This window comes from Lissotriton helveticus, chromosome 1_1 (genome assembly GCF_964261635.1).
Source record: "Lissotriton helveticus chromosome 1_1, aLisHel1.1, whole genome shotgun sequence".
Classification (NCBI taxonomy): Eukaryota; Metazoa; Chordata; class Amphibia; order Caudata; family Salamandridae; genus Lissotriton; species Lissotriton helveticus.
In genome coordinates this window covers 1,554,206,931-1,554,230,149 of record NC_136057.1, presented here as the reverse complement: position 1 = coordinate 1,554,230,149, position 23,219 = coordinate 1,554,206,931, and positions in this window count along the sequence as shown.

Genomic DNA, 23,219 nt, shown 5'->3' with positions numbered 1-23,219 from the left:
AGTGAACATGTTAGTCTGTTAATTTTTATAGAAAAAAAGGATAGTGGAGGGATAAAAGAGTGAAGGGTTTTTTTTATGAGAAAAAGGGCAGCATTTCTGTCCCTAGTCCTGATCAGTCTCAAACAGGCCCAAACAGGCAACTACCCTTGTCCTCTCCACCCTTAGCCTCGACGCCCGGGCTGAGACGCCCTAAGCCTGGCCTTTTTTGTAGCCCTAGTAATCAGGTGACCCCTTCAGCCAATGGGAACCCTAGCCCTAACATTATCCAATCACAACATTAGCCCTAACTTCTAGAACCAATAGGAGACCAGGACCTTGCAGCCAATCTTAACCCTAGTCCAAGCACACAATCAGTTCAAAAACCCTGATCTCTACGTCCAGTAAAGGCCCTAGCCCTACCACTAGTCCCAATCCAAGTCCAAGCAGCCAATGGTACAGGTAGCCCTAGTCCCTACTTCCAATAGCAAGCCTAACCCTACTCTTAGTCCCACACCTGGTCCAACAACCAATCACACCAGAAGCACTAAATAGCTACTTCCAATTGAAGGTCTAACCCTAGCCCTAGTCCTACCCTACTCCCAACAACCAATAACATAGGAAGCCCTAGTCCCTACTTCCTATAGAAATCCGAACCCTAGCCCTAGTCCCAACCCTGCAATGATTGAATCACAGACCGAGAAACCAGTCAGAACCCTCAAATACCCAACCAATGAGGAAATTAACCCTAACCCAATAGAAACACCAGATACAACCACCAATCAGTGTACACATGTGCCAACCACCAGCACACCATATAAGGTCCCAGCAACCTCAGACAAGGTTTGCTGGCCAGGGAGTTGGAAGCTGCTTGCTCCTGTTCAGAATCTCCTAGGAGACAGACAGGCTTAATCCACAACTTTGGACTTCAGCAGGTAAATACAGCTCACAGAAGCACCCTCTGATGTAGAAAATCCCTGTAGCAAGGGGGGGGGCAGGCGGGCTGGTCTCACTGGCTTGTGAACACAAAATGGTGGCGGGGGGTGCACTGTTTGAGCACACAGGTCTAAGCACAGAGCAAAGGAGAAATTTGGAGGGAAAACAGATTTGTCACCAAGGAATTAGAGGGACAAACTACAGAGGTTGGACTGCAAATCCCACAATTCAACACACTAAATGAAGGCAATCATGGGCAGGGAAAACCACACATTTAAAACACAACACAGGTGATAAAATATGAAATTACAGGCAGGATAAAACTACAATTTTTAACTGTAACAACCACAGGCATAGACAGTAAACACAGAAAGTGAAAATCGTTTTTAAACAACTTTTTGTCTTGGGAAGAGACAGCACTAGTCTGTCTCCTTACCACTTTCTGGACTCTGCTCAAAGCAATCTAGGGCACATGTGGGCTGCAACTCACAAGATGGAGGAGAATGATTTGGGGTGCACCCAGCAAGGCCTTCAGGGGCCTGGGCAGGTGTGAGAGGAGGGCTCAGACTTGCCTGGTAGCTGAATAGCCAATGGTCTGCTGGCCTGGGGGTGGGGTTTGGGCAGCTGCTTGCTCCTGTTCAGAATCTCCTAGGAGACAGACAGGTTCAATCCACAACTTTGGACTTCAGCAGGTAAAGGCTTCACTAACTCGAAATCTAACAATACTGATTGAATAAAGTTTTACTCCCCCTGCTGGCCAAAAAACGAAGTGCACAGGCCCCAGTAAATACAGCTCACAGAAGCACCCTCTGATGTAGAAAATCCCTGTAGCTGGGGGGGGGGGGCAGGGGGGCTGGTCTCACTGGCTTGTGAACACAAAATGGTGGCAGGGGTGCACTGTTTGAGCACACAGGCCTAAGCACAGAGCAAAGGAGAAATTTGGAGGGAAAACAGATTTGTCACCAAGGAATTAGAGGGACAAACTACAGAGGTTGGACTGCAAATCCCACAATTCAACACACTAAATGAAGGCAATCATGGGCAGGGAAAACCACACATTTAAAACACAACACAGGTGATAAAATATAAAATTACAGGCAGGATAAAACTACAATTTTTAACCCCTTCAGTGCTAATGACAAGGGTAACTCGTCATGGAGTTTCCATTGATTTCAATGGAAAGTCAATGGAAGTGCATCATGTGCCTTAGCAGCCAAGTGGTTAACTGTAACAACCACAGGCATAGACAGTAAACACAGAAAGTGAAAATCCTTTTTTAAACAACTTTTTGTCTTGGGAAGAGACAGCACTAGTCTGTCTCCTTACCACTTCCTGGACTCTGCTCAAAGCAATCTGGGGCACATGTGGGCTGCAACTCACAAGATGGAGGAGAATGATTTGGGGTGCACCCAGCAAGGCCTTCAGGGGTCTGGGCAGGTGTGAGAGGAGGGCTCAGACTTGCCTGGTAGCTGAATAGCCAATAGTCTGCTGGCCTGGGGTGGGGTTTGGGCAGCTGCTTGCTCCTGTTCAGAATCTCCTAGGAGACAGACAGGCTCAATCCACAACTTTGGACTTCAGCAGGTAAAGACTTCACTAACTCGAAATCTAACAATACTGTTTGAATAAAGCTTTACTCCCCCTGCTGGCCAAAAAACGAAGTGCACATGCCCCAGTAAATACAGCTCACAGAAGCACCCTCTGATGTAGAAAATCCCTGTAGCTAGGGGGGGGGGGGGCAGGGGGGCTGGTCTCACTGGCTTGTGAACACAAAATGGTGGCGGGGGTGCACTGTTTGAGCACACAGGCCTAAGCACAGAGCAAAGGAGAAATTTGGAGGGAAAACAGATTTGTCACCAAGGAATTAGAGGGACAAACTACAGAGGTTGGACTGCAAATTCCACAATTCAACACACTAAATGAAGGCAATCATGGGCAGGGAAAACCACACATTTAAAACACAACACAGGTGATAAAATATGAAATTACAGGCAGGATAAAACTACAATTTTTAACTGTAACAACCACAGGCATAGACAGTAAACACAGAAAGTGAAAATCGTTTTTTAAACAACTTTTTGTCTTGGGAAGAGACAGCACTAGTCTGTCTCCTTACCCCTTTCTGGACTCTGCTCAAAGCAATCTGGGGCACATGTGGGCTGCAACTCACAAGATGGAGGAGAATCATCAAGGCATTGACTGCATGAAAACAGCAACTTGGGCAACTTGGGCACAACGGCCCCACCGCTGCTTCAGTTGAATGCCGCTGGTGAAAAACAAATTCCGCATCCCAAGAGCTCCTGAATCTCTGATCCAGGTAATCCAGAACTGCATGCTGTGCCCCAGTCCTGGGACTCCCTAAACTCTGACTCCCCTTGTGTAGAACTTCTCCTGAATCTCTAGGTAATCATTGTCCCCCCAAATTCTATGGCGGAGTATTGCTTCCATTGAACGCGATGGTAAATGGGTTGGCAGCACTCCCCTATCTAACCCTACGCTTTTCTTCCCCTTGAACGTGACAGACTCTGCCTAATGCTGTTACTCAAAACCCATAAGCATTTGTGTCTTAAATTCCAATTAGTTAAAAATTGATATAAACAGCATTTATTAACTGTTGAATGAAATTCTTGGTTTCAAAATATATATAAAGATACAACATTATCTTTTGTACAAACTGGACTCTGATTTATTCTTGAGTGTGTATTTCATGTATTTCCTCTGTGTGTGGCAACAAATACTTAACACTACCCTCTGAGAAGTATTATTGCTCTCTAGGTGGTGTGATAACTGATGTCCACTAAGTGGATGCCGGACATGCCTGACTTGAAAGATGAAGGCCAATCAGCTAGCCAGGATCATCAATGCTTCCGTTGTCATGTCAGAGACTTGGAATGAAAATATATACCCAGCCAGTTGCTTCCACATAGGTAGCAACTTCAGTCCTAGATGGGTCAAAGAACCCAAGACCATGGTAGACATTGAAGATTTGCTAGAAGAGGAGTTATCTGAAAATGCAGAGTCTGAAGTGTCCGGCTTCAAGGAGGGACACATAGAAACAGGATGTTTGCCACATCGTTAGCATTCTATTACCCTCTCTCAATGTGTTGGGAAAAATATGAATCATCTTTTTCCTAGGCTGTAAATCCAACACCTTCTGACCCCTACAGCAAGTCATTGTTCCGACTTGCTTTGTAATGGCATGCAATGTAACAGTGCAGTCGTTGTTATGACCACGTTGTAATGGCATGCGTTGTGTCACATAGAAAACAAATCATTATGTTGTCTTAAACTACAAGACTACTTAAACTACAAAAGTAAGGTGTAGTAATCAGCCTCTCTTGTTGGACAGGCCTCTCAAGAGTGTGATGATTGTTTTTCTTTTCCACTCATGCCAAAGCTTTGATGTGAACATAAAATGCAGTTCCTAGAATCGGATTCTTCATGGAATGGATAAAAAACAGAAGTTATTTTTGAGAACTCACTGTTATCCTAAAGAAAGTGCTAATTCAACTTTACCTTTATTAATAATTATGAGCTGTCTACAATAGAAACAATTATCAGGATATTTTCTACAATCCTTTGTAGGTTTCTTTCTTTTAATAATTAAACTATTTTTAGTAACTATGATAGCTACATATTAATAACACATCATTAACGAAGACAAGTGTTTAAGTCAGCTCTAACTTTGCAGACCTGTTCCCCACTCCACGCACCCTCCTGCACACCACCCCACCCTTCTGACAATGCCAATAGCTCGACCACAGGCGAGACTTATTGGCTTTGCCAATGCTTGTTCTAATTAGAAAAACGTTTCCCACTCATAAAAAGAGCTTGTGTAAAATGTACAATTATATTTTGGGGATTTTCTGAATCCCAGACTATGCAACCACAAATTACCTTTGTACATCAGGCCCATGGATTCTAAAGTCACCCTAGAGTCTAGATCCATCTGTATCTGTATGGTTTTACATCTGTATTTTTTCTGCTTTTTTAATACAATAAATGGTGTTACCAGCCTGTCACTGCATTGTCAGGAATGTAATGCAGGAGGCCAAATTTATACATTGTAACTTATTAATGAGCCATAATGAGAAAACGTTTAATTATTCATGCTTTTTTTCTTAATTGGAAACATTCATAGCGTGCAGGTTATTTTTCTTCTTGGTTTTACCTAATTAATGTACGAGTGGTAATAAAACATTGATATTAATTGCATTTGATTGCATTATGAGTCATGGCCAATTGCATACTTCCACTGTGCTGATAATTCAAACATTATGTTAAAGTGTAGACGGTTCTGCACTCTCCTATCATGAATTCGTTTGAGATTAAAATACTGTTGATTGTAGAGCTCTATAACCTTGAAGATATTTATATTATCCATCGAGTATTAATGTGTCTGTTTATAAGCCCAGTTCTACTGATTCACTCTTCCTCGTCCTAGCCCTTATGTCATATAAGAGTCCAACCCCTCGAGATAGACATCCTATTACAGCCTAGGAAAAAGTGCTCGGGGAGAAAACCTAGAATTTTGTTTCAGCTTCACATAGGTGAACCTGATAGAGCGCGCGAGGTCACCCAGCCAATAATTTCGCCGTTTCCGGATTCGGGCCCATATACTTTCAATTTACCATATACATTGATCGGGCGACTTCACGGGCTCTACCAATTTGTGTGTGTTTCCCTACTGTTATTACTCAGCGTACCCGACTTACCATCCACCGACACGGGTACCTATGACCTCAACGGATCAGGGAGCTAGCTGTAAAAGGAAAGGCAGCAAAATACCAACCCAAAATGACATTCAATACTGTTTGTAAATGACCACGGACAACTGGAAGTTTTAAAAGCTTTATCTAAAGTTCGTTTTCGTTGAGCATTAAGTTTACAAGAATGAGACAATCAATAACCAAAATAATGAAGAGTACATAACTATAGAGAAATAAAGTCAGGGTAATCATGAAAATACTAATATGAGATGCAACAAGAAACGCTATGTATTTAAGGTAAAAATTCTTTAGATAGTTTAAGTAAGGCCGTTCTAGACCATATCAGAAAATGACAAACTGCAATGCAAAATATGATTTCTAAAAGGTAGGATAACATAGGATCAAGTTAAGGAAATATGCAATTGACTTTACGCTTCAATAGTTGCGGCAAAAGCATGGAAAAATCAACATGTGCAAGATGTCTCTTTATTGAAGCAAAGACAGAAAAATAGAAAGGTGCAAGTTCAAAGAATTTAGAGCAATATTTACCTAGACTGGTGTGAAAACCAAATCCTGGCCACGGGTCAGTTAAGGACAGGAAACCCTCAAGGAGGATACCCCTCAAAGGACAGCAGGTGCAGAATGGACACCCCGGACAGGACAGGATACCCTCGGATTAGGAATCAGGACAAGACCCTCAGGACAGGACAGCAAACCCTCAGGACAGGACCGCTCAGGACAGGACCACACCCGCAGTTTGGAAGCAACGCCTGCGCTCCACCCTCTCTGCAGCTATCGATCAAGACCCCGATTGGATCAGTGAACTCCCAGCAAAGTGCTTCGCCAGCACTTTAAGGTTCAGTAAAACCTTAGTCTATGGTCAATTTCGGACAGAGTGCTCCGCAGCGCTCTGTATCTTCAGTCACCTATTGAGTATGATGGGTCAGTGACAGGTCAGCTAAACCAGACAAGTCGGACAATTTCCCTAGGTGAACCCAGGGTAGATATACAGTTTGGGGACGGTGTACCACCCCCCAATGTTGCAAAGTGTCAGAATCCCTCAATTTGGATTGGTCCTAAGATAGGTTTTGGGTAACACACCAATCATAACACACTATTTGGATGCCTAATTTGCATCTTTGGGTACCGCCTAGCAAGATTGGGGTTCCCATGAGAAACTGCAGAGAAATACAATTGACAATTAACATTGTTGCCGAGTAGGGACACATGGCTCCATTTTCCTGGGTTTTCAGGTCAGTTCTCAGGAGCATCTTGCCCATCTCTGCCAGCTGGCCAAGTTCCACCAGTCAAGGCTGTCAGTTCCCCAGATGGAGGAGCATGCGCAGAAAGGCCCTCCAAGATGGCATTCAGTTCAGTCAGACCCCCATTCCCCGCGGTACATGAAAAGTAAGCGAGAACAAATTAATACATAGAAATAACATTATGAAAACACATCACAGGGTTTGTACTTTCAACTTATCACTATAAAATATACTTATGCAACCTAAATGTTAGCTACATATAAACAGACACAAGAGCAGTGGCACGAGCAGTACCACGTTACTGGCAAAGCTATGTATTACGCATGCGCATCTATTTCCCTCCAACTCTGCAAACACATCAGGACACGTGAGTGTGACTGACGCATGCGCAGACACTTACTTCCAAGCAGCGGCCATTTTAAAATACTCGAGTTAATTATTTTAGTAAAACACATAGGCAAGCGTCGGGAAACCTCGTTTAAACATAGAATAAACGTTAGTAAGACGTACAACTTATTACTGGATTACACATAGACGAGGTTCATGAATTCGGCAAGTCGCAAAATATGCGAAGCTTTGCTTCATCAATCCCCTCTTTGATGATATTTACTATCATCACAAAATAAATGGAACCAGATGCCAACTTCTCACACCTTATACATCTCTATCTCTTCCAACAATTTGCTCAACTTTTCTTTCTCATCTTTAGTAGGGTGAGAATTCTTCACCCTTTTGTATATCTGATTATTCATTTCCTCTAATTCAAGCTCATCCACACTTCGTTTCACTCCTCTGGCATTCACTTGATGCTTTCCGGTGTGTTTACGACACTTGCAACAGACAAATATGAAAAATAGGATAAGACCTATAATTCCAATTGGCATCAGTACCTTAAACAATAAGCTTTTACCTAAGCTAGCAAACCAATGACCTACATTTGAGAGACCATCTACCAGTCTCTTCCAGGCACTGTCAACCTCGAGTGGTTTGAGTTCCCTTTCCAAATTAGTAATGTTTTTCACGTATCTTTTGAGCTGCACACTTTTGTCTGGAATATAAGTGCAACAATGTTGCGCCTTCAACATCCGGCAGACTCCGCCCTCTTTTGCTAATAAGGTATCATGAGCAAGTCTGTTCTGCAAAACCATTGATCTGATCGCAACCATTTCGGTATTGACCAGCAGAAATCCATGAGCTGTGTCAGTAGACAACGCATCCACTATAGTGGACAATTTACAAATTCTGTGAGTGTTCAGAACCACTCCCACTCCAGGTATCAGTGCACTGAAAATACTACCCATTATTTCACCTATGCTTTCTCTTTTACTACGCACTAAGCCATTAGTATTTTCACTGCTTCCAGCAACTCCATTCACATGGTATATTTTCGGGAAGACAATGCCAAAATAGCAACTTCCATACCAGTGATCCGGCAATTTGAAATAAGCCTTGTCCCCACAAATATAATAAATTCCAGGAAACACAGGCTCTGACCCATTTTTGAAACCCCAACCTCCAATTACCTTGTAATTATGTTCGCATTCACTGGAACCAATGAAAATGTTATTATAATAGCTAGTCTTCTCGCGGTGAAGACATAGCTTGCCTTTCTTTTCAAAATCCAGCACCAGAGCAGGACCCGCCCCACCAGTTGAGGGGCCTTCCATGTTCTCTGCCCACCTTGGTCTTTTCTGACTTTCGTCATTTGCTTTCTTTTGTATTTTAATTCTCCTTTTCTCTGCCATGTTCAGGAACATCTTTTCCTGCTCACGCAAAAAGAACAAGTCAAGTTATCTCTGTGTGCGTCACCTATGTCAATATCACCAATAGTCAGAAAGTAGTCTCCCATATATCGTATTACGTCGCTTTTGGTATGTACAGGATTCAAGTTCCCACGTATAGGAAGCTCAGAAAAGATCACATCATTATTAGAGTAATAGTATTGTAACGGGCCTCTTTTGTAAAATAAACTAGCTAAAATGCTACAGCAGATTCCGTATGTCAGCGGCAAGTGATGGTATGTCACGCCTTCAGCTACAGAGGTAGGTAGCTTCATGCAGACATAGCAATCTTCAATTTCCATAGTCTCTACATAGTGTATTAACAAGTTTGCGAAAACATTTAAGCGCATCTTATTTTTAATTCCATGATAATGTAGTTCTCCCTCATCTGATGCTTCTAAGTCTTGTTTTGTTTGTCTCAGTGCTCTCTCATGTCTGGCTACACTCTGTGTTGTCAGCTCCTCACTGTCAGTATTTACAATTTCAGTAGGGACAATATTAGTATTTTTGCTTACAGCAAAGGGAATGAAAACTGTTAGTCCTATCCAGAGTAATATCAGTATAACTATACTACATACACATACCTTGCAGCATGTTTTGCAACGACTGCAACTAGGTCTACCATTCACGTTTGAATCAGACATTTTGGCTCAGAAGAAGTTTCTCGACCCCTCTTTGTGTCTTTACACCAGTAGTTTACTTTGTGCAAATTCACGGTGGCTCGTCTTCTTCTTCGGCAGAGTACTCAGGGACGGGTTCTCCGTCGCTCTCGTCAGTTAGATCAAGATCTTCAAATTCTTCCAACACAAGTGTCCATTCAGGTGACTTGTACTTTTTGTTTTGTCTCTTTATTCGATCACTCCTTCTTTTGGAAGTGTCTTCTGGTTGTCCTGCTATGCGAGCACTTCTCCTTTCTTCTGCACGTTTTTCTTCTACCGTTTTTATTCTCAGTCTCAATTTCTTTATGTATCCAGGCTAAATGTGCTTTCTTTTCTTGAGTCTTTTAATTGGTACTTGGACTTCGTTTTCTTCTCTGGCCCTCTTGTTCTCCTTAGTTTGTGGCAATTCTGTTTCAGTTTCTTCTTCTTCTATCTGACTGTTTCCAGGGCTAGCATCTATTTCTTCTGCCTGGTTACTAATCTGGCCTTGTTCAGGAGAATTTTGTTTTTGCTTTTCAAATGTCTCTGTTTCTGTTTCCTGAACACGTTCTTCTAATCCTACCTGATCCTGTTCAAGCACTTCGATCTCTGGACTTTCTTCTGCTCGAACTATTACGCTATGTCTAGTCTGTCCCTTCCCGATATCAGGAGTCAGTGGAGGAGTATCAATCACTTGTTCTGTATCCTTCACTTGTTCAGTCTCGAGTACTTGCTCCGTATTATTCACTTGTTCTGTATCAATCACTTGTTCTGTCCCTGTCTGACCTTCTCCTTCCTCAGTTTTGATGTGAATCTCAAGATTCTGAGGCTCTTCGCCTGTGCCTTGCTTTTCCTCCCTAGTCCACTCTCTACCTTCCCAAAGTCGCTCACTTGTTCGAATGGGGTCTTCAGTGAGATCAATCAATGGAATCCACTCCTCTGGCCATATGCTCGGCAGCTCGTCTTCAGCTACTTCTGGCTCAGCTTCTTGGACCCCTTCAGCAGGCTGGGCTCCTGGTAGTTCGTTATCAACTATTCTTGGGCCAACATCTGCTGATTCTGCAGCTCGACTGGTACAGGGCTGTACGTCGTCAGCTACTTCTGGTCTGGCTCCTGCAGAGTCCTCTGCTGGACGCCCTTCTTCTTCAGGCTCCTCGTCTGGTAATACCTTCTGGGTGTGGCTGGCGTGTACCCAGCGTGGAACCCCTGCACACTTTACTGCTGTGGTAGTTACCAGGATCACCTGACGTTTCTCTCCCCACCTTGGCTCCAGGCAGCTCTTCCGAGTATGTTTCTTTATCTTCACCCAGTCCCCCGGGACCAGTTTGGGGAGGGGAGTCGTTGGATTGAGGATGGCGTCTTCTCCGATCTGGCGAGAGATAGAACGCACTTGGTCACCCAATCTCTTGCAGTATTCAAGCACCAAATCATTAGTAATACTCAACAGTTTGCTTCCTGGCACCCATGCTTGTCTCATCACTCTTCCCATAATGATTTCATGGGGACTTAGGCCTGTCTTGCGGTCAGGAACACTTCTGAGTCCCATCAGGACCAGGGGCAGGGCCTTCACCCAGGTCAATTTAGATGCATCACACAGTTTTGCTAGTCTGTTTTTGATAGTTCCATTTATTTGTTCCACTACTCCAGAAGCCTCTGGACGGTAGGCACAGTGAAGCTTTTGTGAAATTCCAAAGGCCTTACAGAGTTCGTCGATCACTTCATTATGAAAATGTGAGCCTTGATCTGATTCAATAGTGACTGGAACCCCGAACCTAGGTATCAGTTCTTTCAATAAACACTTAGCTACTGTTTTTGCGTCATTTTGGGGAGTAGGGAAAGCTTCCACCCACTTTGAAAATAAACAGACCATGACAAGGACATATCGCTTCCCTTCACAACGGGGCATGGTGATGAAATCAACCTGTATTCTCACAAAGGGACCCCCGGACCTCCCAATTTTCCCCAGTTCCACCACAGTCTTCTTCCCTGGGTTCATCTTTTGACATGACAGGCACCTCTGGCAGAGGGACTCTGCTACTTTCCTGAACTTTTTACTGTACCAAGTCTGTTGGAACACTAGAATCATGGCGTCCCTACCAATGTGTGATCCTTCATGTATCAATCTCGCCATTGTGCTAAGTAAGTGTCTAGGTAACACAGGCATACCAGTTGGGCCCAAGATGACACCATCCACACGTCTTGGTCTACACCCATCTTCCTTCCACTTCTCTCTCTCTTGCCAAGGTGCCGCCTGCTGCCACTCTTTCACTTCATCCCATGTAGGCACTTCTTCAAACACCTGAAGTTGGCAGCTGGTTCCTGGCCCCCCTCGTTTTGGATTTACGATATACCGATCTCTGGCGCACCATTGGGCCACCCGATCAGCAAAATCATTTCCCAGTGATACAGTGTCCATGCTCTTCTTATGAGCAACACACTTCACCACTGCCAGTTCCTTTGGTAACTGGATTGCCTCTAAAAGGTCTTGAACAACTTTTCCATTTCGAATTGGGGTACCTGATGAAGTCAGGAACTCCCTCTGTAGCCACAACTGGCCAAAGTCATGCACAACCCCATAACAGTACTGACTGTCAGTATACACTGTTATGCGTAGGTTCTTCCCAATTTGGCAAGCTTTTATCATAGCAATCAATTCAGCTACTTGTGCAGACTTTATGTGATATAGATAACCTGCTTCTTCAATTTTGGTTAAGGAGACTACCGCATAGGCAGCACTCAGGCCTCCTTGTTCATGTCTCAGACATGAACCATCCACAAATAATTCCTTGTCATGCACAGGCAATGGTGTTTCTTTAATGTCTGGACGTGGCTTGGTATTGAATTCTGTTAAATCAATGCAATCATGCTCATCATCCACCCCACCTTCCATATCCATTGGGTCGGGGAGTAAGGTGGCAGGGTTCAAAATACTGCACCTAACAATGTTTACATTTGCTGCACCCACAAGAATCCTCTCGTATTTAGTCAGCCGACTAGGGGTGAGATACTGAGTTTTTGTTCTGGTCAGTAAAATTACCACTCCATGTGGGACATACACAGTTACCGGATGTCCCATGACAATGGACTCACTCTGCTCTAAACTTGCGCAGGTAGCAGCTACTGCTTTCAGACAACCTGGTAATCCAGCAGCTACTGGATCCAGGGTGGCAGAGAAATATGCCACAGGCCTTCTCGTTGTGCCATGATCTTGTGTCAGGACTGACAATGCACAATTATCATGAGTGTCACAGAATAGGGCAAATTCTTTGGAATAGTCTGGCATTCCCAATGCAGGGGCTGTACACAGACAATCTCGCAGTTTGGTGAAGGCTGTTAAGCTTTCATCATCCCATTCTACAACATCTGGTGTTCCTCTCTTGGTCATTTTTATCAAGGGCCTAGCTAGGACTGCAAATCCCAGAATCCACTGCCTGCAGTATCCTATCACACCCAGGTACATTCTGATCTCTTTCTGAGTACGGGGTAACTGCATCTTTTGTATTATTCTCACTCTTTCTGACGTCACTTTCCTGACCCCTTTCTCTATCTGGTGCCCCAGATATTTCACTGATTTTGCACAGAACTGTAAATTGTCAGGGGCCACTTTATGTCCCTTCTCACTCAGATGATTCAGGAGGGCAATGGTGTCAATCACACAATCCCTATGACTTTTAGACGCCACCAAGAGGTCGTCTATGTATTGCACTAGGACAGAGTTTCCAGGTAAGACCAAAGTTTCCAAACATTTTTTCAAGATCTGATTAAAGATAGAGGGGCTCTCTGTGTACCCTTGAGAGACCCTGTTCCAGACATACACGTGACCATTGAAGGCAAATGAGAAAATAAATTTGCTATCTGGATGCAAGGGAATGGAAAAGAATGCATGACACAGGTCTATCACAGTCAACCACTCAGCATCCCAGGGAATCTGATACAGAATCACTGCTGGGTTCGGGACAATAGGGCAGCAGGGGACTACTATCTTGTTGACTTTTCGTAGGTCCTGCACTACTCTGTACTTGCCACTAGGCTTCTTGATGCCCATAATCGGTGAGTTACATGGGCTACTCATTACTTCCTGTATGATGTTTCCTTCTAGCAATTTCTGTATTTCCAGAGTGACACCTGCTCTCACTTCTGCATTCATCCTGTAGGGTTTAGTATTGGGGTATACTGCATTGTCCTTGATTGCTATCTGTATGGGGTCCACGTTTTTCATTAACCCTACATCTTTCCCAGTAAAGTCCCATACCTCTGGCTTCACTGCTTCTTGTAGTTCTTGGGGCAAATCCTGCATGGTCATTCGTTTAATTTCTGAGTCAGGTCTGATTAACATTAATTTATAAATGCCGTCTTCATCTGGGGTCTGAATTTCAACACCCTTGGGTGTGCAAAAGATGGTACAGTTCATTTTGCACAGCAAATCACGTCCCAGTAAATTCACCGGACTGGTGTCGCAAACGACAAATCTATGCATTTCCTTAAAGTTTCCAATTGAGATCTCCATTGGTTTGGTAACAGGAGTACTAATCAATTGATTAGATACACCTACTACTTGGATGGCTTCTCCCGAGAGGGGTAGGTTTGGAACGTCCACTGTTCTCACAGTAGAACGGGTAGCACCAGTGTCCAACAGAAAAGTGACATCATTTCCGTCAACCTTTCCTTCAATGTATGGTCCGGACTGGACTACCGGCAAGGAGGCGCCAAGTACGCACTCCTCGTCCTCCCCTCTCAGGCCCCGTCAGTACTGGTCATCACAAAGGAAGGTATCGTTTAACAAATACTGCGAAGTTGCTGCATTTCTGTTCTCATTGCTTTCCCAGACTTCTATCTCATCACCCTCTGTGACTCTTCCCTTATGTGCTTGCTTTGGAGCTCGGGGCACCTGAATCGTTTTTACCTGTGGTTGAGTCTTTCTTGGTCTTTCTTTCTGCGTCTGTGGAGTTAAATCAGGTGTTTTGGGGTTATCGTCAGGTAAATAAGGACACTCGTTACGCCAGTGTCCAATTTCTCCGCACTGGTGACAGGGAAATTTTTTCATAGCCTCCTCCCTGCTCATTTTGGGCCGGGGCTTACCTCCTCCCCCACCCCCAGGACTTTGGTTCTGAGTGTTTTTGACCATATTACTCAACTGTTTTTCCTGCTGTTCTGCGAGCTTCACCTGAGCCCACATGACCTTTTCCTTGAGAGCCTTTTTCTTTTCTGCCATCTCGTCCTCGCAGTACTTTGCGTACCACAGGACCTCGTCTATCTTTTTGGAGTGCCAACAAATTTTGTTATCCTTTATCCACTGACAAATTTCAGGCCTTAAACCGTTTACAAACCTGTAAATGAAATGCGTCATATCCTTCATTTCGATGTTATCTATACCACTGTATGTTTTAAACACCTGCAACAGCCTTTCATAATAGGAGTGCACTGTCTCGTCTCTCTCCTGCGTGGTTCTATCTATCCTGGTCCAATCAGTTTCCTTTGCTGGCACCTTATTTTTCAAATGCAGCATTACTTGTTCGTATTTTTTCATCACTTCAATCGACGGCTCCCCTGTGCTAGAGTCCCTCGGGTACTCCTCACTAGGCCAGCCTATGGCAATTTTACACTCGGTCCATAGATCTACCGGGACCACAATGTCGAGAAATCCATCCAGGTCTTTCCACAGGCATTTTTGCACTTTTACGAACCTTTCTACTTGCCGGTACCAGTCAACTGGCTTCTCGCGTAATTTCGGGAAATCGTTAGTAAAAGACACAATATCCTGTCTGGACCATGGAACGTGCACATACCTCCCACCTGGCACTTCACGCATGGGGCATAATGTTTCGGGCTTGTCTACTTCTCTCAAAGGGAACTCAGGGGTGGCTTGTCTGGATCGAGCCTCATCTTTCTTTCGTGCCCACCTTCTTTTCCATTTTTCCACGTCTCCCCATTTCTGCAAAACTGCAATCAACTCTTTAATCTGCAACTTTTTCCCTGACACATTCAAGTTCTCTATATCTTTGTCTGAGAATTCAGCTCTGTAAGGTTTTTGCAAGGGCTTGGATCTTGAAATATCTACCCCCATACTAGCTGCAGTGTCTGTCAGTTTTTCGTGGAGCACTCTGGTACTTCTGGTAAGGCTCTTACACATAAACAGCAACTCTTCTTCAGAGTAGGTATTTAATCTGTCTAATCCCACATTTCCTGCCATTAATTCCTCTATTTCTACCCTCAGTTTATAGAGGTCTAAAGGTTTCGTTTGCGGAGTCTGTTTCTCTAATTCACGGCTCCAATTTTCAATTTCTTCCGGAGTCACCAAGGAAACACTCCTAGTACCTGACGTTGATTCTAATTTAATTTCTTTCGCATTAAAAGGATTATGCCTCTTCTGCACTCCCTTCCCGGTCTGTTTGTTTGGCAGGTCCAAAAACACAACTTCGGACTCGCACTCACTGGACTGATCATCTATCAGTAGGGGCTCCTGCCTCGGCGGGGCCATGATAGGGTTCATAACTGGAGGGTTTGGACTTCCTTGATTATTCCCATACAACGGAACCACTGGTCCGATGGTTACCGGAATAGTCAAAGCCTCAGGACTGGTATTTAACTGGGAGATTTTCTGAATTATTTCTGTCCTCTGTCTAGCTAGGGCCTCTTGCTCCCTTTCATCTAGTACTCTTCCTAATGTCCGGTCAGGTATCATCTGTGGGGTTAGGTGAGGGGTAAGACTCGGGGCAGTAGGATGCGTTTCACTTGGTCCCCCACCATAATTTGGTTTTGGGAACAAAGTTCCTGTGCCAAATGACCTGCACTCCTCCCCATATGGAGGCTGCAAAAAGGGCATTCCTGAACTTAATGGCTTTTCTTCGTTTTCATAAAGAGGTCCGGGGAAGAAGGCTCTTTCACGGGAATATTTTTCCTCCGGGCTCACGGGCATACTAGGATATATATTTCGTACCTCCGCGGGTCCAGGATTCTCAAAATAGGGCAGTACTTGACCACCTCCCCCCCTACTTAGGGATCTGTCCTCCTCCTTAATAGATGGACGCTGGGGATTCCCTCCTGTACTGGAAAGTCAGGCTCCCTCATCATAAGGGGGCGGACTTCTCGTAAAGATGTCATCTAACAATTCATCGTCCGACTCTCCAAGCGCTCCCCAATGCTTACTCTTTTCTGTCCTTTTCTCTCCCGCAGAAGGGGTACCTGCTGGCATCATGGGAAACAGACCCTCAACAATCATGCTCTGCCTCCACTGTTTCATCCTTTTATCCCTGGTCTCTTGTTTCAGCCTTGGGTACCACTTGGTCAGACCTTTGTCCATTCGGGGTTTCTCTCTTTCAAAAGCCTCAATCTCCCATTCCTGTAATGCCTCATACTGCGTTAGTCTCGGTCTGGGATGCAATTCATTCGTGCGGGTTCTCAAATTAAATAAAATCCTGCCATTGAAAGTACCGTCTAACGGAAAAGCCAATATTCCGTCATCTTTTGTGTACTTCACCCAATTCTCCAACCACACGCAGGTATTGTACCCTCGGTCAAACATCATGAACGAGGCGGGAGTATTCGGTGGCGGGACAATAACGCCCTCTCTGGATTTAATCGGTTTGTCCGTTTTGAAATAATTCTTTACCCTATTTACAAGGGACATCTTTCTCTTAGTCCCGTACATAATATCGTATCTATTGGCTTTCCACTGATCCCTTTCAAACCCTTGGCTTCTTGGATCGGGTCTAGTCTCTGGACAATACGAGTGCCACATACGATTTCTACGCTTAACTCTGTTTACAATGTCACCTCCAATCAGACTGCCTTTTGCAATTTCGTGCGACCTATGGGTGCACGCGTTCAAAAATCTCGACCAATGGGTGCGCGGCCCCTTCGTGAGACAGTTCTCACTCTTCGGCGCTTCACCCCTCCTTTACAATTCCAGCCCCGCTACCCGCCCGCTGTTTCTACCAATCCCAGCGCGACACGGAGTGACGTCAGAGGCGCTTCGCGACTGACTCCCTCCCTTCACAAGGTAACGGAAACTTTCTTTCTTTCTAAAGTGCTAGTGCTTGGTTATTTAACAACGAATACACATTCCCACAGTGCTCAAGTGTCTAGACAGGACAGCGTTGTTTCACTGCAAGTAAACTACTTCCATTTACTTTTCACGCGCTGCGGGCAGATCTCTTCCGCCTACCCTTCACTCTAGCATCGGTGAACCTGTTATTCCCCTAAACTCATCCACTCTTCCGGGATATTTCCGAGTCTAAGGTTTCCCAGCGGACCCCTCTGCTTTCACCCAAGCTCCGAGGAACCTGCTACTCTTCCGATGTGACCCTTACTAGGTTACGCCACTATGGGAATTTTGCCAATGAACCTCGTTACTGACATTTATTCACACACGTATTCAGAAAAAAACCCTAGTTAGTGCTTCCCGGTTATCCTAACCTGCACCTAACTTTCCTTAAGCCTGTGACCTCAAGACAATGGATTCTATTCACCACTTGCCTTTTCAATTCCCCGGGGAGTTCGGACAACACTGACTGACACGGTTTACAAATGCATGGATTAATACATATAACAAGATAAGAACAAGAATAACAATAATAAAATAATTCATGAATTTCAGCAGCGTATTCACAAGAGAGTGATCGGGTCCCTCGGAACAGCCGCTCTTATAGCAGCATTAATATACTAGCAGCTACCGACTTAGCTAGCCTAACTAATCCTGCCTAACCTTCAACTAGTCCCTAACCATCCTCTGCTAGCCAGAAAAACTGATAGAGCGCGCGAGGTCACCCAGCCAATAATTTCGCCGTTTCCGGCTTCGGGCCCATATACTTTCAATTTACCATATACATTGATTGGGCGACTTCACGGGCTCTACCAATTTGTGTGTGTTTCCCTACTGTTATTACTCAGCGTACCCGACTTACCATCCACCGACACGGGTACCTATGACCTCAACGGATCAGGGAGCTAGCTGTAAAAGGAAAGGCAGTAAAATACCAACCCAAAATGACATTCAATACTGTTTGTAAATGACCACGGACAACTGGAAGTTTTAAAAGCTTTATCTAAAGTTCGTTTTCGTTGAGCATTAAGTTTACAAGAATGAGACAATCAATAACCAAAATAATGAAGAGTACATAACTATAGAGAAATAAAGTCAGGGTAATCATGAAAATACTAATATGAGATGCAACAAGAAACGCTATGTATTTAAGGTAAAAATTCTTTAGATAGTTTAAGTAAGGCCGTTCTAGACCATATCAGAAAATGACAAACTGCAATGCAAAATATGATTTCTAAAAGGTAGGATAACATAGGATCAAGTTAAGGAAATATGCAATTGACTTTACGCTTCAATAGTTGCGGCAAAAGCATGGAAAAATCAACATGTGCAAGATGTCTCTTTATTGAAGCAAAGACAGAAAAATAGAAAGGTGCAAGTTCAAAGAATTTAGAGCAATATTTACCTAGACTGGTGTGAAAACCAAACCCTGGCCACGGGTCAGTTAAGGACAGGAAACCCTCAAGGATGATACCCCTCAAAGGACAGCAGGTGCAGAATGGACACCCCGGACAGGACAGGATACCCTCGGATTAGGAATCAGGACAAGACCCTCAGGACAGGACAGCAAACCCTCAGGACAGGACCGCTCAGGACAGGACCACACCCGCAGTTTGGAAGCAACGCCTGCGCTCCACCCTCTCTGCAGCTATCGATCAAGACCCCGATTGGATCAGCGAACTCCCAGCAAAGTGCTTCGCCAGCACTTTAAGGTTCAGTAAAACCTTAGTCTATGGTCAATTTCGGACAGAGTGCTCCACACCGCTCTGTATCTTCAGTCACCTATTGAGTATGATGGGTCAGTGACAGGTCAGCTAAACCAGACAAGTCGGACAATTTCCCTAGGTGAACCCAGGGTAGATATACAGTTTGGGGACGGTGTACCACCCCCCAATGTTGCAAAGTGTCAGAATCCCTCAATTTGGATTGGTCCTAAGGTAGGTTTTGGGTAACACACCAATCATAACACACTATTTGGATGCCTAATTTGCATCTTTGGGTACCGCCTAGCAAGATTGGGGTTCCCATGAGAAACTGCAGAGAAATACAATTGACAATTAACATTGTTGCCGAGTAGGGACACATGGCTCCATTTTCCTGGGTTTTCAGGTCAGTTCTCAGGAGCATCTTGCCCATCTCTGCCAGCTGGCCAAGTTCCACCAGTCAAGGCTGTCAGTTCCCCAGATGGAGGAGCATGCGCAGAAAGGCCCTCCAAGATGGCATTCAGTTCAGTCAGACCCCCATTCCCCGCGGTACATGAAAAGTAAGCGAGAACAAATTAATACATAGAAATAACATTATGAAAACACATCACAGGGTTTGTACTTTCAACTTATCACTATAAAATATACTTATGCAACCTAAATGTTAGCTACATATAAACAGACACAAGAGCAGTGGCACGAGCAGTACCACGTTACTGCTAAAGCTATGTATTACGCATGCGCATCTATTTCCCTCCAACTCTGCAAACACATCAGGACACGTGAGTGTGACTGACGCATGCGCAGACACTTACTTCCAAGCAGCGGCCATTTTAAAATACTCGAGTTAATTATTTTAGTAAAACACATAGGCAAGCGTCGGGAAACCTCGTTTAAACATAGAATAAACGTTAGTAAGACGTACAACTTATTACTGGATTACACATAGACGAGGTTCATGAATTCGGCAAGTCGCAAAATATGCGAAGCTTTGCTTCATCAAACCTGAGTGAGTATGTATAGTAACCATACTTTTCACCCCTAGTAGCACCGTGTGAGATACTATACAGGATTACGTTCCCTTTTATACAATTGCTGAGCGCCTTATATATCTGGTTACCATTTTCATTTGTATGATGTAACAATGCAGTCGCTGTAATAACCGTGTTATAATGGCATGCGTTGAAAAAAGTATGCGATGTATTGTGGCATATTCCCTCTCAAGCCTTTCTCCGGATTTGTATGCTGTTGCCTGGAGATTTCAAGAAAAATGTATGGAGCGTCGTACCATAGTATTGGTGAAAGGCTGCAGTGCCTAATGCAAGTTGTTCTGCAGAAATTTGGCTCGCTGAACACCACTCCAAAAAGCAAGACAAGCAGCGATGTGGCAAGCAGCATTTTGTAGGGAGGTGGGGCAGGCATGAAGCTATGTGGGAGGAGGTGGAAGGGATGGGCAAACACCTAAGGGGGAAGGAGGAAGCAACAATACATTTTTAAAAAGTTATTTTTATGTACACTGAATCTAAAACTAAATGTTGTTTATACTAAGTCAAAACAACACCATAAATCAAATTCCTTGATTCATGTTGACAGTGTAAATCACATTAAAAAGTCTAGGCAACATATTAAAATTAAAAAACAAGCAGCTACTGGGGAAGAGGGACAGAACAAGCAAGGACGGGGCAAGTAACAATGTGGGTTAGGGTCAACCAGCGACCTAAGAGGGGTGGTGGAAGTTCGAAAGCAGCAATGAAGGAACAGGCTCTGGGAACGGGTAAGCTCCGACTGATGAGGATTGAAGTTACAATGAAAGCATAGCAACAAAAAAGTACCCCAATCCAACCATGATAAGCAGAAGATAATACAATTATTTAGTACTTGGTCCATGCTCCAGCCAAGAGACAAACACGCAAACATAAGGTGAGGACACACAAACTGACCAAGGAGAAGTCAGGAAATGATAGAGACAATGACACAAACCAATGGTTAGCAATGGGCAGGCTTGAAGCCAATTAATGTATATAATATCTCTCGCATGTGAGAGTGCCTGTGCTGCCAGTGCTTATGATTCTGTCTGAAATGCACATATGGGGCGTAAGAGGGGCATCTCCCTTCTATGAAAGATTTGGAGAGGAATGTATCAATTGTTTGTGATTAAAATTGCAGTCGCAAATCACTGATCAGGTACTCTCACCTCCAGTAGCGGTCGGCAGTAGGTGTTTCTGTAGGGCGGTGACGTGGGCAGGGGGAGGGGCAGGGAGGGGGGTAGTAATGTATGAATTACGGAGTTTTACAGGTAAGTAAACATTTAAATAAATAAAACGAACTTCGTTGCACGCACTGCATCACATTTGGTGATGCAGTGCACACCCTGCCCACGTCACCGCCCTACAGAAACACCTACTGCCGACCGCTACTGCTTACCTCAAAGTGGGTAGTATCTGAATTGCAATAGGGATCTCAAGTCTGTGGGAAATCTTCCCTTTGGGAATTATGGTGGCCTCTAGGGAAGCAGTGATCAAGAGAACCATCTCCTGCTCTTTCCGATGTCTTCCCAAACTGAACTACTTTTTAAGTAGCACTAATCCTTTTACTGGCCAAAGGTTACTTGTAAAAAAAATGTTATGTATTTCGGAATACAAATGCTGGTACTGAAGTCTTTTATCCTCAGCAGGCTTCCTTCCCTGCATTTACAGCTAGCCACAGAAGGTCGCACTGCTCCCTACCTAATTTGGATGAATTAGTCAGAATGTTTTGTGATCTGCTGAGAATGTACAATTTGATATGCAACCTATTTATATAGTTCACATCACAAGTTGCATTCCACTTTGCAAATCAGTTTGTGTGCAAATTTCACATTCCTGGTTTGAGAATGGGAAAAGTACGTTAGGCAACATGTTATTTAACATTTTCCCAAAAAAGATTCATCCTCCTCAGCGCCTTCCTGAAAAGTTTTGGACCTGGTTTGGCAGTTCAGGCTAGACTGTTCACATGAGCACAGGGTCAAGACTGATTTGCGGATGGCCAGGTCTAAACCGGGGTGGCATGGTGAGCAAAGGGATGATGGATTTAACCCAGATCTCTTGACTGGGGGTGAATGTTTTGATTTGTTCTGCATTCTGTCCATCAATTGTGTGTCTTTTGATTTCTCGCCCTAAGTGCGCCGGATATGCCCAGACGTGAGTCCCGGGCTCACTGTGCCACTGGCTTCAAGCTATCGTGGCTGATGAGGGGTGAAACCCCTAAACCGGTCCTAGGATACTTGTTTCCGGTCCAGGGAGGACCGGGTTTGGCATTTCGGGCTGGACTGTTCCCATGTGGCACAGGGTCAAGACTGATTTGCATATGGCCAGATCTAAACTAGGGTGGCATGGTGAGCAAAAGAATAAATGGATTTAACCCAGATCTATTGACTGAGGGTGAATGTTTTGATTTGCTCTGCATTCTGTCCATCAGTTGTGTGTCTTTTGATTGCTCCCAACCTTAAGCAGCACATGGGCAAAATCTGTGCACAGGCAGCGTAGGCCACCCATGGAGGTTTGAGCACAATGCCATTGGCAGTGAGTAACACGGAGTTGGTATACTAATATATGGCAATAAAATATGACTTTGCATTTTAAAAAATACAGAACTTCACTGGAAAGAAAACTAAGCTTCAAATGACATAGTTATGTAGTTATGCATGACAATATTGTCTTACTTTACATTTAAAATAAAAGCTTAGAGCTTCACTGAAAATATCAAAGTTAAAAGTGATTTTACACTTACGTGAAAATGTCATTTGATATGTAATGTTTTGAACTAAAAAAAAACACTAAAATTCAACAGTTATAATTTACTGAAGTAACTATATATTGAGCCCTCGCCCATTCTTATAACATTAGAATTTGCAAGAATAATTGCTTTTAAGGAATCAATAAAAGGATTTGAGGGTTGAAAAGTAAATAGTAAGGAAAGGGTGGAAGGAAGAATATAGAGTAGATAAGGATCACCAGAGAAGAGAGGATGAAGTGAAGCTGGGAACAGGGGAACTAGTTGAAACACTCTATGCATGACCACAGGGAAGAGATCTGGAGTGACCAAAAAGAGGGTGAATCAAACTAATAAAATGGAGGAGGGGCAAGACAAAAGGTTGGTTATGAGGAGTGACATGCATGTTAGGTATTCATACTGGGA